Raw genomic sequence first — 15,985 nt, 5'->3', positions numbered from 1 at the left:
TGAAATCCATTTCCTGCAGTCTGGCTCAGATCTTCTAGGTTACATTTCTGTTTTTTAACTCTTTTCATATTTAGGGTAGATTTAGTCTTTCTGGTGGTTACTCCAACACTCCCAGGGGTCAGGGGTGGGGCAACCAGTGTCCCTCCTGCATCTTCCTAGCAGTCTATGTGGTCTGATTTTGCTAGTTTTGAAGCTCCATAGTGGGGCAGTGGAGGATCAAGAAGATGTAGGAATACGATCAGAATTTATTTCTCTCTCCTTTTTACTCTCAGTTATGTTGAAGTCTTTCGAACCTGTGGTTTTGCCTAGAAATTCTATAGTGATGAAGTTATTTCACAGTGTTTGGGGAGGAGATTTGGGAAAGACACTTGCTATAAATGTGCCATTGTCTTCACTTACCAAGAAGTCCTCTGACGGCTTTTTTTCTAATTCATTGTTTATTTCACCAGCTTTTTGCCTTTCCCTTTATGTTTTCCTTTTATCATTTCATCTTTTTTTCAATTGATTTCATATTCCCTTCATTTCCTCAGAAGTGTAAGAATTTGGTTTGGAAAATTCTCTTTTCTTTCCTCCAGCAGGTGTTCCTCTGTAATGCGTGTATGCATCTATGTGGAGGAGGCAGCCTCTGAGAGGCCCTCAGTGATCCTGCCTCCTAGTAGTCACAACCTTGGGAGCCCTTTCCCACACTGTACTAGGGTTTTGCTATGTGGCCCATAAAATAAGGCAGTTATACTTTAGAAATTAGCTTATAAAAGTATCAGCCCTATAGGGGCTGGCCCCATGGCTGCGTGGTTAAGTTCGCGCGCTCCGCTGCTGGCGGCCCAGTGTTTTGTTGGTTCGAATCCTGTGCGCGGACATGGCACTGCTCATCAGACCACGCTGAGGCAGCGTCCCACATGCCACAACTAGAAGGACCCACAACGAAGAATATACAACTATGTACCTGGGGGCTTTGGGGAGAAAAAGGAAAAAAAATAAATAAAAACAAACAAACAAACAAACAAAAACAACATTTATATAAAAAAAAAAGTATCAGCCCTATGGAGAGGCCTGTTTGTAAAGGGAACAGAAGCCTCCTGCTAACAGCCATGTGACTGTCCTTGGAAGTGGATCCCCCCTCCCTCAGCCACAGCTCATGCATGAGAGACCCTCAGCCTCAACTGAGCCACTCCAGATTCCTGATGCCTATAAACTCTGTGACATATTGATGTTTGTTATTTGTAAGATTTGGAGTAATTTATTATGCACAATTAGATAGTTAATATAATATATGTGCATTTTCTTGTATCATTTCAGCATTTTTTCTCCATGATATTCCTTTATTTAATTTTAAAGGAACCATTTCTCTGAATCTTCCTTTTGAACTGTGGGGACCTGGAATTGTCCACCCCAAGATATGTCTCTTTGGCATCAGGATTATTTGAGGCTGATTGCTTTTGATAAACTGGGACAGGGAAGGAGGCTCTGAGGAATGGAACTTGCCCTTTGTTAGGACACATTTACATTTGTAAGGTAAATCTCTACCTGTAAAAGATGCCTCCCTCTCTGTACCAGGGAGAAGAAAGGAGATGACCTTCTTTCTAGAAGCACTTAATCAATACCAAAGGCAAGGACTTAAATCTGCATTGTATTGTGCTAGTCTGATAACCTGTAACTGACTTCCCTCCCCCTCCCAACGTTGGCATTTCTTTAAGGATTAAGCATCTTTCCTTAGACTAGGAACTGATTGCTGTGCTCACCTATGACCACCCAGCTCAAGACAATAGACTTGCCTCCTGCTACGCCCACTGAGATGGCAGACCACTACTTGCTGTGTCCATCAAGCACTGTGCCGACAGGGCAATCTTGTGACTATTGTGGGAGGGACATTTCAATCATATGTGAAACACCCTGTTTGGGGGTATATAACCACTCTGTGCACCCCACTTCTTCGGTGCCCTTTCTTCCTTCGGGAAGAAAGGCCCCGGGCAGTGGTTCCTCATAAAGCTTTGTTTAATTTTCTCTTGCTATTCTGTCTCATGTGAATTTAATTTGTTCTCCGGCCAGATGAACCCACATTTGGGAAGATGAAATGTCTTCCTCCCCTACATGAACTATGGGCTTTATTGAGTATTCTCTTCAAAGCTTCAATTTGAGTGTTCAGTATTAATAACATTGGACTCAGCTGCTCTTACCTTGACTGAAAAATTGATGGCAAAGCCGGTGCATGAGAGAGTAAACTAATTCTATAGGCACTCAAAATTATACATTTGATATCTAATATTATTTCCTGAAATTTTGTTTAAAGTTCTATCTTATTCAGATTTCCCGTTTTATATGCACTCCTTTCTCTCTCTCTCCCTATGTGAGTGTGCGTGTGTGTGTGTGTGTGTGTGTGTATGTATACTTCCATGGAATTTTATCAAAGAACAGTTCTATCACAAGAATCCCTTATGGTACCTTACTATAGACTCAGACACTCCTCTTCCCTTCCCAAGGCCCCTTGGCCACCACTCATCTCTTCTTTATCTGTATAATATTGTCTTTTTAAGAATACTATATAGAAGGAATCATGCAGCATGTATACTTTTGAGATTGGCTTTTTCAGCTCATGATATTTCATGGAGACTCATTCAAGTTGATTCTTGAATCAAGATTTTGATCTTTTGGGGCTGGCCCAGTGGCGCATTGGTTAAGTGCACATGTTCCGCTTTGGCGGCCTGGAGTTTGCCAGTTCAGATCCCAGGTGCAGACATGACACCACTTGGCACACCATGCTGTGGTAGGCCTCTCACATATAAAGTGGAGGAAGATGGGCACAGATGTTAGCTCAGGGCCAGTCTTCTTCAGCGAAAAGAGGAGGTTTGGCAGTAGATGTTAGCTCAGGGCTAATCTTCCTCAAAAAAAAAAAAAAAGATTTTGATCTTTTTGGTGCTGAGTAATGTTCCATGGTGTGGATATACCACAGTTTAACTATTTACCCATTGAAGTGCATATGGGTTGCTTTCAGTTTTTGGCTATGATGAATAAATCTGTTATAAACATTCTCATAAAAGTTCTTGTGTGAACATTAGTTTTTATTTCTTGTGTAATGCCCTAGAGTACAATTGTTGGGCGTATGATAAGCAAAAGTTTAATTTGTAAGAACCTGCTGTACAATTTTCCAGTGTGGCTGCATTGCTTTACATTTCCACCAGCAATGTATGAGTTATCCAGTTTCTCTTTCTGTGCTAAGATTTGGTGTGGTCACTATGCAGTTTTTAGCCATTCTGATAGTAGTGCAGGGATATGTCATTGAGATTTTAATTTCAATTTCCCTGTGCAGAATGATGTTGAACATCTTTCCTGCACTTACTTGCCATCTCATAGCTTCTCCAGTGAAATGTCTGTTCATGTGTTTTGCTTATTTTCCAAGAGGACTTTTTTTCACTTGAAAGTTTTGAGAGCTCTTTACAAATTCTAGGTACAAGTCTTTTGTTGGATATGCAGTTTGCAAATATTTTCCATCAGTCTGTAGCTTTTCTTTTCATCGTCTTCAGAGGAACTTTTGGAGAGCAAAAGTTTTTCATTTTGATGAATCCTAATTTATGGGTCTTTCTTTTATGTACCATGCCTTTGGTGTCAAATATAAGAATTTTTTGTCTAGATCTCAATTTTGAATATTTTCTCATGTTTTTTTAACAGTTTCATGGTTTACAAAGTACATTTAAATCTCTGATATACTTTTAATTAATTTTTATAAAAAGAGTGAGGCTTAGGTTGAAGTTTACTGCTTATTTAACCTATGGATCCCCAATTGCTCCTACTATTTGTTGAAAAGTCTGTCTCTCCTCTATTGAAGTGCTTTCCCACATTTATAAAACAAATAAGCACGATTTTGCGAGTTGCTCAGTTTTTGAATTAGGCTGCTAGTTTTTTTACTCTTAAGACTTGAGAATTCTGTATGTATTCTGGATACACTTCTTTTCTCAGATTTGTAATCTGCAAATATTTTCTCCCAAGTTTGTAGCTTGTTTTCTTATTTTCATAACAATGTATTTCTCAGAGCATGCAATTTTTGTTTGTTTGTTTTGGTGAAGTCAACTTTATCGTGTTTTTGGCATCATATCTAACTCCATGTCATGGAAAATTTGTCTTACATTTTCTACTAAATGTTTTATAGTTTTACATTTTACATTTAGATCTGTAAGCCACTATGAGCTTATGTCTGTATAAGGTGTGAGTTATAGAATGAAATTCATTTTTTTTGTTTTGCATATAGATATTCAATTGATCCAAAAACATTTGTTGAAAAGGCCACACTTTTTCATTTAATTACCTTTGCACTTTTGTCAAACTCAATTGACCACATTTGTGTGGATCCATTTCTGGATTCTATTGTGTTACATTTATCTACATGTAGATCCCTTCACCAATACCACACACTATTTTGATTATTGTAGGTTTATAATAAGTCTTAAATTTGATTACTATGATTTCTCTAACTTTATTCTTTCTTTTCAAAATTGTTATGACTATCCTAGTTTCTTTTCATCCTCATATAAATTTTAGAATCAACTTATCTATATCTATAAAGCATAGTACTGAGGGGCGAGCCTGGTGGTGTAGTGGTTAAGTTTGTGTGCTCTGCTTCAGTGGCCCAGGATTTACAGGTTTGGATTCTGGATGTGGACCTATGCATTGCTCATCAAACCATGCTGTGGCAGTGTCCCAAATACAAAATAGAGGAAGATTGGCACAGATGTTAGCTCAGCAACAATCTTCTTCAAATGAAAAGAGGAAGATTGGCAACAGATGTTAACCCAGGGACAATCTTCCTCACCAAAAAAATCCAAAGAAAAACAAACAAAAATAAAAACATAGTACTGGGATATTGACAGGAATTTTGTTAAATCTTGTGTGTTTGTTATTACTGTTGTAACAAAATGCTACAAACTTAATAGCAGAAAACAATACAAATTTATTATCCTACAATCCTGAAGGTCAGAAGTCCACAATGGATCTCCCAGGGCTAAAGTCAAGATGTCATCAAGATTGCATTACTTCTAGAGGCATTAGGGACCATTTTGTTTCCTTACCTTTCCCAGTTGCTAGATTATGCATGTATTCTTTGACTCATGATACTCTTTTTCTATCTTCAGAGACAGCAATGGCAGATGGAATCACTCTGACACACCTGCCTCTTCTCTCTCTTCCACATATAAGGACACCTGTGATTACACTGGGTTCACATAGATAATCCAGGATAATCTCTCTACCTCAAGATACTGAATCTATCTGCAAACTTCCTTTCACCATGGAAGAAAACATATTCACAGGTTCTAGGGAATAGAATGTGTATATCTTTGGGAGGGCCATTTTTCTGCCTACCAAATATCAAAAGATGAATTTTAAGAAAATTAACATTTTTACTTTGTTGATGTTTCCAATCCATAAGCATGCTATGTCTCTACGTTTATTTAGGTCTGTTTATTTTCTTTCATGAGTGCTTTGTAGTTTTCATAATATAGATTCTACACATGTTTCATTAGATTTTGATACCATTGTACTGTTTTTCTTTTAATTTATATTTTCAATTTATCAATGCTATTGTATAGAAATTGGTTGATCTTTGTGTATAGACAGTCTATTCTGGAACCTTGCTGAACTCTCCTATTACTTCTAAGAATTTTTAAAATATACTCCATCGTAGTCTTTATGTAGACAAGCACTTTGAAACTTAGATGATTGATTTATACCTTTGTTCTTGTCGAACATGAATTTGTAAATATATAAATTTCCTTTATGGGATGTCATGGCCACCTCAAAGAAATTGTGATACAGGCATACCTCACTTTATTGCACTTCACAGATATTACATTTTTTACAAATTGAAGGTTTGTGGAAAACCTGCATGGAGCAAGTCTACTGGCACAATTTTTCTACATTTGTTCAGTTCATGTCTCTGTGTCACAGTTTGTAATTCTCACAATATTTCAAACTTTTTCATTATTATATTTGCTATGGTGATCTATAATTACTAATCTTTGATGTTGCTATTGTAATTGTTTTGGGGTGCCACAAAACATGCCCATATAAGACAGTAAACTTAATTGATAAATGTTGTATGTGTACTTACTGCTCCACCCACCAGCCATTCCTCCATCTCTCTCTCTTTTTGGGCCTCTGTATGCCCTAAGACACAGTAATATTGAAATTAGCCCCATTAATAACCCTACAATGGCCTCTAAATGTTCAAGTAAAAAGAAGAGTCACACATCTCTCACCTTAATCAAAAGCTGGAAATGATTAAGCTTAATGAGGAAGGCATGTCAAAAGTCAAGATAGGCTAAAAGTTTGTCCTCTTGCACAAAACAGTTAACCAAGCTGTGAATGCAAAGGAAACATTCTTGAAGGAAATTAAAAGTGCTACTCCAGTGAACACATGAATGGTAAGAAAGTGAAACAGCTTTATTGCTGATATGGAGGAAATTTTAGTGGTCTGGATAGAAGATCAAACCAACCACAACATTCTCTTAAGCTAAAGCCTAATCCAGACCAAGGACCTAACTAACTTCAATTCTATGACAGCTGAGAGAGATGAGGACGCTGCATAAGAAAAGTTTGAAGCTAGAAGAGGTTGCTTCATGAGGTTTAAGGAAAGAAGCTGTCTCCATAATGTAAAAGTGCAAGGTGAAGCAGCAAGTACTAATGTAAAAACTTCAATAAGTTATCCAGAAGATTTAGCTACGATAATTAATGAAGGCAGGTACATTAAACAACAGATTTTCAATGTAGATGAAACAGCCTTAAACTGGAAGAAGATGCCATCTAGGACTTTCATAGCTAGAGAGGAGAAGTCAATGCCTGGCTTCAAAGCTTCAAAGGACAGGCTGACTCTCTTGCTAGAGGCTAATGCAGCTAATGACTTTAAGTTGAAGCCAATGATCATTTGCCATTCTGAAAATCGTAGTGCCCAAGTGGGAGCAAGTAGTGTGGAGTAGGTGAAGCCACAGAAAAGATCTGGCAAAGCTTCAGAATACCTAGCAGGGCTGACAGAAGGTTATTTCTCTCCTGAAACAGGTCAGCAAAGACTGAAGGAGGTGACTGCTTCTTTAAATGTGAAAAGAGCAATGCAGGATTTCAAGGAACAAGAAAAATCAAGGGAACATGACACCACCAAAGGAATACAACTCTTTTCCAGTAACTAACTACAAGGAAATGAAGATCTGCAGTTTTCCTGATAAATGATTAAAATAGTTGTTTTAACAAAGCCCAGTAGGTGTCAAGAAAACACTGGAAAAAATTCGTCAAAATCATAAAAACAACATATGACCAAAATAAGAAGCTTAACAGAGAGAAATCATAAAAAAATATCAAACAGAAATTTTGGAGATGAAGAACACCATGAATGAAATGAAAAATGTAATAGAGACAACAGTAGGTTTGATCAGTCAGAAGAAAGAATCTGACAAACACAGATCATTTGAAATTATCCAGTCAGAGAGGATCAAAGAAAAAAGAAGGAAAAATTGTAAAGAGATCTTATGTGAATTGTGGGAATTCATCAAAAGAAACAACTTTTGCATTATATGAGCCTCAAAAAGAAAATAGAGGGAGAGAGGAACGAAAAGCTTATTCAAAGATATATTGGCAGTAAAATTCCCAAAATATGCAGAGAAATTTGGATAGCCAGGTTCATGAAGTTCATAGGCACCCAAGCAAATTCAACCCAAAAAGAACATCTCCAAGATACACTATAATAAAGTATCTAAAATCAAAGACAGACAGAATTTTAAAAGCAGCAAGAGAAAATCCCTCACATACAAGGGAACCCTCATAAGGTTATCAGTGGATTTCTCAGCAGTAACCTCATACGTCAGTAGAGAGTAGGATGATATATTCAAAGTGCTGAAAGAAAAAACCTGCCAGTCAAGAACACTTTACTCAATAAAGCCATCCTTCAAAAATGAAGAAGAGTTAAAGAATTTCACAGAGAAAGAAAAACTGAGGGAGTTCATCGTCACTAGACATTCTTTATAAGAAATGCTAAAAGGAGTTATTCAAGCTGAAATAAAACGTTTCTAATTAGTAACATGAAAACATAAAAATACAAAACACACTGTTAAAGGTAAGTATATAGTCAAATTCAGAATACTCTAATACTGCAATATGGTGATGTGTTAATCACTTTTAACTATAGTAATAAAGCTAAAGGAAAAAATATTAAAAATAACTACAGCTACAAAAATTTGTTAATAGATATACAATATAAAAAGATAAATTATGACATCAAAAACAAAAAAATTTGGAGGAAGTAAAAGGATAGAGATTATGTATATATCAAAGTTAAGTTGTTGTTAGTTTAATATAGACTGATATAATGATAAGTTTTATGTACACCACATGGTAACCATGAAGAAAAAATGTACAGTAGACACACAAAAGATAAAGAGAAGGGAATCAAAAAAGAGCACTACAAAAAATTATCAATTCAAAAAGGAATAGCAAGAGAGGAAGAAAAGAGCAAAGGAACTACAAAACACCCAGAAAATTATTAATAAAATGGCATTTGTAAGCCTTTATCTATCAATAATTACCTTAAATGTAAATGGAGTAAATTCTCCAATAAAAAGACAGTGAGTGCCTGAATGGATTAAAAAAAAAGAAGACCCAACTATATGCTGTCTACAAGAGACTCACAGCATCTTTAAAGACACAGATAGGCTCAAAATGAAGGAATGGAAAAAGATATTCAAGCAAAATTGAAGCCAAAAGAGAGCACAGGTACCTATACTTTTATCAGACAAAACAGACTCTAAGACAAAACCGTAACAAGAAGGTCATTATATACTGATAAAAGGGTCAATTCACCAAGAGGATATAAAAATTGTAAATATATATGAACCCAACATCGGAATTGAAGGAAGAAATAGATAGCAATAAAATAATTGTAGTGGAGTTCAACGCCCCAGTTTCAACATTGGATAGATTATCCAGTCAAAAAATTTAATAAGGAAACAATGGACTTGATAACACCACAGCCCCAATGGACCTAATAACATATGTGGATCAGTCCATCCAACAGCACCAGAATACACATTCTTCTCAGGTTTACATAAAACATTCTCCGTAGTAGATCATATATTGGGCCGCAAAACATGTCTTAACCAATTTAAGATTGAAATCATATAAAGTATCTTTTCTGTCCATAATGGTATGAAACTAGAAATCAACAAAAGGAAGAAAATTGAAAAACAAATCACAAATACATGAGAATTAAACAATACACTCCTCAAAACTGATGGGTCAAAGAAGAAATCTAAAGGGAGATAAGTATTTTGAGACAAGTGAAAATGGAAACCCAACATACCAAAACTTATAGGATGCATCAAAATTGGTTCTAAGAGGGAACTTGTAGTGATAAAATACCTACATAAAGAGAAAAGAAAGATCTCCATTAAACAATTTAACTTTACACCTCAAGGAAGAAGAAAAAGAATAAGCTAAGCCCAATGTTAGCAGAAGGAACGAAATAATAAAGATTAGAGCAGAAATAAATGAAATGAAGGCTATAAAGGCAAAAGAGCTGATTAGCAAAATTGAGTACTTTTTCTGAAAAGATAAACAAAATTGAAAAATTTTAGATAAACTAATCAAGAAAATAAAAAAAGAGAGAGGACTCACAATTATAAATAAAAGAGGAGACATTACAACTGATTAGCTTGAAGAAATGGACAAATTCCTAGAAACATGCAACCCACAAAGACTGAATCATGAAGAAACAGAAAGGCTGAAAGATCAATAACGAGTAAGGAGATTGAATCCTTAATGAAAAACCTCCCAATGCATAAAAGCACAGGACAAGATGACTTTATGCATAAATTCTACTAAACACTTAAAGAAGAATTAGTAACAATCCTTCTCAAACTCTTCCAAAAAAATTGAATAGCAAGGAAAATTTACAAACTCATTTTATGAGGCATGCCATTAAGCTGATTCCAAAGCCAGACAAGAACACTACAGGAAAAGAAAACACAGGCTAAAATCCCTGATGAATACAGATGCAAAATCATCAATGAGATACTAGCAACAAATATTCAACAACACATTAAAAAGACCATAAATCATGATCAAGTTGTTTTTATCCATTGGATGCAAGGATGGTTCAAGGTATGCATATCAGTAAACGCGGTATGTCACATTAACAGAATGAAGGATAAAGATAATATGATCATCTTGATCAGAAAGCATTTGACAAAATACAACATATTTTCATTATAAAAACTCTCTAGAAATAAAATATAGAAAGAATACACCTGAATATAATAAATGCCATACATGATAAGCCCACAGCTAACATACTAAGTAGTGAATAGCTGAAATGTTTTTTTCTAAGATCGGAAACATTACAAGGATGCTTCCTGTTGCCACTTTTATTCAACAAAGTACTGGAAGTCCTAGCCAGAGCAATTAGGCATGAAAAATAAATAAAAGGCTTCCAAATTGTCTCTATTTGCAGAGGACATGATCATATATGTAGAAAACCCTAAGACTCCACCGAAAAAAAACTGTTAGAACTAAATTTTCAATTAAAGTGTTATATTTGTCAGGTACCAAGTTTCTGTTAGGTTCCTTTTTGTAAGTTCTATTTCTGCTGATAATCTCATTTTGTTCATATGTTATTTTCCTGATTTCCTTTAGTTCTCTGTCCATATTTTCCTTTACCTCATTGAGCATAGTTTAGCTAGTTATTTTAAAGTTTTTTTCAAGTAAGTCCAACGTTTCTGCTTCCTTAGGATAGTTTCTGAAAAGTTAATTTTCTTCTTTGAATGAGATGTGCATTTCTTTTTCCCCCAATGCACTGTTACTTTCTGTTCAATATTAGTCCTTTCCAAAGACATCCACCTCTCCCAGTCTTTGCAGACTGTCTTTCTGTTGGCATAGTCTCCAATTAGGTGGACTTGCTCTAAGCCTAGGGATTCTCCAGGATGAAAGCTTAATGTTTCCTCAGGTCTTTTCTGAGCATACATCTTTCCTGTGCTTGTTTTTGCTTTTCTCCACTCCACTGCATACATGACTGCTTTGGAATGTCTTCATGCCTCAAAGAGTTTCACCGCAGCTTTTCCTCAGTGTCTTAGATGATCTATTGTATGCCTCCACCTATAATCTCTTGCCCCAGCCATCTTCAGCCCTTTAGTATTCCTTTAGTTTTCACAACCAGTGGCTGTTCTGTCACTTTTCCTACCTGAGATCTGAGTTAGTCAAGACAGAGACCAGTCTTTCAGGCAGAACTCAGACAGGTTAGACCATTGCAAATAATGTCTGTTCTGCTTCCTCCTGTTCAAGGGAAGGAATTAGAATCTGGGCTGCTGCCCGCTCCAGATCAAGATCAATTGCTCTGTGCCATGGAATGGGTGGGGCAAGAACAAATAAAAACTGCATGAAATTTTCTAGTGTTTTGAATGTGGCTTTTTTATGATCGCATAGTTGCTTCATTGCTGCACACCTTTGACTTTTTTCCAGATTTTCTATAACGTTACTTCAGCCAGTTTCTAGTTGTTTATTATTTTATTTTTTGCTGAGGAAGTTTCATCCTGAGCTAACATTTGTGCCAATCTTCCTCTAGTTTGTATGTGGGTCACTGCCACAGTATGGCCTCTGATGAGTGGCATAGGTCCATGCTCAGGAAGTGAACCTGGGCTGCCAAAGTGGAGCACACTGAACTTCACCACTAGGCTATGGGGCTGGCCCCCTCTAGTTGTTTTTTGATGTTTCTATTGGCGAACAAGAACTAGGAGCTTCCTACTCTGCCATTTTCCTCCATTTTGAAAGGATTTTTTGGATGTATATAAAATTAAACAGAAAATGTTTTTAGTGCTTTAAATATGTTTTCATTTTGTTTTTGCTTATATAGTTTCCAATGAGAGGTCTCTAATAATTCTTACATTTGTTCATGTGTCAGGGGTCCCATGGCCACCCCCTACATTCAATGATTCATTAGAAGAGCTCTAAGGAATCAGATGTAGTTCTATTCATGCCTATAGTTTATTACATTGATTATCAAGGGATAAGACACATTATTCGGGGTCTGGAGAGATTCAGACTTCTTATATTTTCTTTCTCCTCCGAGGGAGCACACTTGAGTGTGCAACAAAAATGCAATAAGATATGTTCATTGTTTATGGCCAGGGAAGCCCACTAGAAATTCAATGCCTAAGGATTTGGATAGGGGCTGGTTATGTAGGCACCATCAGACACAACTACAAAAATTTCAAATTCACAAAATTAAAGCAGGTGTTTAGTACTCCAGGTAGGCAAAACAACCTTATTAGTTTAGGGAAACTTCTAACAGTCAATTTCCTAGATGACAGCAAAAGGACAGACATGTAAGTAGGCTTTTTGAAGGATAAAGCTTTCTATGTTAATTCCTACTTGCACAGTCCAGGCCCCTGGACTTCGGCTAAGATATCTTTCCTTGAAAACTATTATCAGTAAGACTTCAGGTGGCAGAATGAGGCCAAACTTCAGTATTCACTTCAGTTGTGCTAAGTATCCTGAATTAGCCAATTAAAAGAAATCCCATCAACCATACTGGTCTTTCTTAGAAGTCAGGTGGCTTTTTCTTCTTTCTATATTAACCTTTCTATATTAACCTCTATATTCACCTGTCCTGAAGCATTAATACCTGTATGGCAGTATACTAATAACCTGATCAGATGTCACCTGTGCCTGCAATGCAGAAGTCTATGGCAAATTACATTATCTATAATAATTCTGGGCAGGGAATTGATGCTGACTTGAATGACTTTTACAGCTGAGGAAATAGCATAATCACTTAAGCTAGAGTTAAGGGACACATACAAGGATCATAATTCCAGAAGGCACACATGGGACCTCCAACACAGATATTTTTTGTAAACAAGTTTTAATCGATTTTTTTGTATACTATCTAGCAAATATTTTGTAGCTGAAGCATTGGTCCATTTATATTTATTATTATAATGAACATATTGGGACTTCTTTCTGTCACATTACTTTATGCTTTCTATTTGTCTAATTTATTCCTCTTTCTTAAATTTTGATTCTACTGAGTTTTTGTTTATTCCATATTTCACTGTGGTACTGTTTGTCTAGGATTACTCTTATTAATTTTAAAATGCATACTTAATGTAGCAACATATAAAATTGCTCCATATCTTCAACTTCCTCCCAGTTAATATAAGAAACTAATTCCCCCCCCCCTGGAAACTTTTGCTACTCATTTCCACAATCCTGTGCAATACTGCCATGTGGCCATTATTAGTTTTCCTAGCCTTTGGGTTTGCAATCTGTAAAACAATTTCAGATCTGCCTGCTTTGATTATTCAACACATAATTGATCACAAACAGAAATAGTGATTGTAAAGAAAAGGTAGAAAGTCAAATATTACCTTTAATTAAGCTTATTAGTATTATTATCTATTTTTTTTGAGGAATTAGCCCTGAGCTAACACCTGCCACCAATCCTCCTCTTTTTGCTGAGGAAGATTGGCTCTGAGCTAACATCTGTGCCCATCTTCCTCTATTTTATATGTGGGATGCCTACCATGGCATGGCTTGATAAGCAATGTATAGGTCTGCACCTGGGATCCAAACCGGGGAACCCTGGGCTGCTGAAGTGGAGCATGCAAACTTAACCACTACATCACTGGGCTGGCCCCTTAAACTTATTATTTTTACTTTTTCTGTTTCCTTATTGTTTTAAGCATCCTAGCCCTTGATATTCTCTGATGAAAGTTTACATGAAGGATGCAGTGTAATTGCAAATACCCCAGTTGCTAAATATGTGCAAATCAGGAGGAAAGTTGTTCTTAGGAACTGATTTTTAGCAACACCTCTACTGAGGAAAAAATGTGTTTTGTGGTTAGCATTTGTGAATGTATCTTCTTACCATGGCATGTTTACTGAAACATTTCATACAAAACACGACTGGCAGAAATAAAGAGTGCTCTTTAAGATATAGCTCATTAAATCTCTACATGTAGTAATCAAAAAACATCACTGAAAATTAAGAGGACAATTTTTAAATGGTCTCCCTTTTCACCTTCATCTAATTGGCAGGATCAACATCTAGGGCACAGACTATGCATGCAATACATAGTATTACCAATTATTGGATTATTTTTAATAGACAACTCACCAAATTACTTATGTAACTTGATAATTACGTTATTTAAATTGATTGGCACATATACATACAAATGCACTATACGGAATGAAATTCTGCAGTTGATATGAGCATGCAGCTTTTTCATCAATAAATAACTCTGTTCATTTATATATGAAAGATAAGTTTCCATATTCAAAATCTAATAACAGCAGCACTTGGATATGAGTATTTTTCAAACATTATTGGAAAAATATTATAGACTAATTCCCCCCAAATGTGGTATAAAATGTGCCAGAAGGTTATGGTTAAAAATTATATTCTCACTGGAAATCAATTATCGAGGCACAGTTGCCTAGTTACAAACAATTCTAGTAGTTAAACTGTTAATTAAATTGTATGGTTTTTATGACTTGTAAAACCTTCACAAATAGTCTATTCAAATTTAACGTAAGCTTTAATTCTGTGTATATTAACAATTTTTGAGTGCTAACTTCACATTCATATTTATTTAACCTATTGTGAGTTATAACTATGGAGTACTGAACTGTTTGAATCTTATTCATAAGCGGTTTTGTTTCTCACTCCAGCTGTACCTAATAAGGTATCAGACAGTCTGCAAAACTTTTTTTATTACTCCTGCTGCTACTATTACTACTCTTACATTAGCACTATTAATACTAGTGACTGTTTTGCTCTAATTATACACCAGACATTATAAAGTGGTTTATAAATGTTATCTTATTTAATCCTCATAGCAATCCATTGCTGTAAGTATTATTTCATTCTTTCATGAATAAGGAATCAGAGAATTAAAGTGAAAGTGTCACTCAGCTATGTGCATCATAGCTAGATTTGATCTTTCTGAATAGAGTCCGCACTTTTTAAGCACTTTGATATACTGCCTCTTTATAAATATTGTATTTCATCTTCACAATACTTTTGTATGAGAAATGTGACATTTTTTCTTATTTTATTGATGGGGACACATGGCTTATGAGACTGTTCATTCATCCAACATAATATTTAAAATACCTTACCAGACATAAGCAAAATGCTAGTTGTCAGGAATATTGGTCTTGTTTCACTAGTACAAACCCAGAGTTTTTGCCCAGATTTGGGGAAAAGACACAATCTATACATAGATCACAAGACTCTGTGTAACATGTCAATTGGGATGATGTTATTCTAATTGGAATATTCTATCAATATATTTATATTCTTTTCCTTTCTAGTTGTAGGACCTGGGATAATATAAGTTTTTCAGCCTCAGTTTCATTAGCAATAGAATGTCGTTAACAATATTGTCCCTGAATGCTTGTGAAGATTAAAGAGCTGGCAACATGCTTGGCACATAATAATATTCAGTTGAGGCTAGTCCCACCAATTCTTTACTTTATTTAAACCCTCCACCACTATTTTGACTTGATGCATACAGTCATGTATCTTCACCATTGACTGTTTGTTATTTTAAATTTCAATAAAATATATTGGTTTCAAAATTATTAATGTGAGATACGGAAATTGAGGTAAACTTTAAAAATACCAAAACATATAAAGAAGGAAGTAGAAATTAACTGGAATCTTACTATTAAGACATAATCAATATAAATATTTTAGAGCATCTGCCTCCAAAGATTATACTTACTTTAGTCTGGACTCACCTACGATATGTAATCCCAATAAAAATAGAAAAATAATTTCCAGTAAAACATAACAAAAGAATTCTTTCTGAAAAAATAAATAAGTTAGAAGAGCTAAAAATTTTTTAAAATGTTGACTGATCAACCAGGTTATAAAAATATATTATTAAGCATCTTTGATCCTTTATTTCCTTTCATACACCACATTCAACACATCAGGAATCCTATCAACTCT

This window comes from Equus przewalskii, chromosome X (genome assembly GCF_037783145.1).
Source record: "Equus przewalskii isolate Varuska chromosome X, EquPr2, whole genome shotgun sequence".
NCBI classification, from domain to species: Eukaryota; Metazoa; Chordata; class Mammalia; order Perissodactyla; family Equidae; genus Equus; species Equus przewalskii.
This window is presented reverse-complemented; position numbering follows the sequence as displayed.